A 1,614-nucleotide genomic window follows, 5' to 3' on the forward strand; every position below is an offset into this window, starting at 1 on the left:
GTGACTGTGTGTATGTGCACATGTGTGGCTGTGTATGTGTATGTGTGGGACTGTGTATATGATGTATGTGTATGTGCAGGACTGTGTATGTGTGGGACTGTGTGTATGTGCATGTGTGTGACTGTGTATATGTGGGACTGTGTGTATGACTGTGTATGTGTGGGTCTGTATGTATGTGTATATGTTGGACTATATGTGTGTATGTATGACTGTGTATGCGTATGTGTGGGTATGTGTGTATGTGTATGTGTGTGACTGTGTATGTGTGGGACTGTGTGTATGACTGTGTATATGTATGTGTGGGACTGTATGTATGTGTATATGTGGGACTATGTGTATGTATGTGTGTATGACTGTATATGTGTATTGTGGGACTGTGTATACGTGTATGTGTGAGACTCTGTGTATGTGTATGTATGACTGTATATGTGTATGTGTGGGACTATGTGTGTGGACTCTGTGTACGTGCATGTGTGTGGCTGTGTATGTGTATGTGTGGGACTGTGTATGTGTGGGACTGTGTGTATGTGCATGAGTGTGACAGTGTATGTGTATGTGTGGGACTGTATGTTTGCGTTTATGTAGGACTATGTGTATGTGTGTATGTATGACTGTGTATGTGTATGTGTGAGACTGTGTGTATGTGTATGTGTACGTGTGTGACTCTGTGTGTGTGTGTGTGTGTATGTGTGTGTATGAGACTCTGTATATGGTGGGGATGAAGTGGCGGAGGCAGGAAAAGTAACCAAAATGGGCATCAATAGATAATGCCTAAAACTGAAAAATCAAGAAGTAGCAAAATAATCATGTTATATAAAGATACGGAGATAAATACCAAAATAATCCGCCAAAAGAATTTCCTTTGGGGAATGGAAAACTGGGGAGGCAATAGGAGACTGTTGTTTTTTGATAACAGTGATAAGGAACCAAATGACTTTTTAAACTATATATATGTGTAACTCAACAAAGAAAGATCTGGATAAATGTTCTGTTTCAGTTAGAAAAGATATTTTAAAGAAGTAAGCCACTATAGGGGAATCCACTTACACAAGGGGAAAAAAACATTTCTTAAAAGCAACACTCTGGAATTCATACATTTTGGAACTCTATATATGCATTTCGTTGAGTTTAGGATTACTCAATGCATTTTATTCTGATCAAATTCCTATTTAGAAATGCCCTTTAGGGGTACCTGGGTGGCTCAGTCAGTTAACCCTCTGACTTTGGCTCAGGTCATGATCTCATGGTCCTGGCATGGTTGCTGGTACTAAAGCTCTCAGGAGATGCAGTAAAAACAAGAAGTCAGTGCTGAAATAAAAGTGAGAAAACTCAAGAAATTCCTCCAGGACAACAATGGAAATTACAAGAGAAAAGAAAAAGATCAGATCCTTCTAGGAGATGAGACTGACAGAAGAGAGTGGTGAATCATTAACCAAAGAAATAGAAGAAAATGTCACTGAGTTGAGGAGATCTGAATCTTTTGTGCAAAAGAGTTCACCAAATGCTGTGAAGGATTACTGCTAAAGAATCCGTACCTAGAAAGTTCTCCTAATAAATTGTAAGTTCGAAGGATAAAAAGAAATCCTATAAACTTTCACACACACGTACAGAGAG

Source organism: Enhydra lutris, unplaced genomic scaffold, assembly GCF_002288905.1.
Source record: "Enhydra lutris kenyoni isolate GAN:26980312 unplaced genomic scaffold, ASM228890v2 scaffoldscaffold37, whole genome shotgun sequence".
Taxonomy (NCBI): Eukaryota; Metazoa; Chordata; class Mammalia; order Carnivora; family Mustelidae; genus Enhydra; species Enhydra lutris.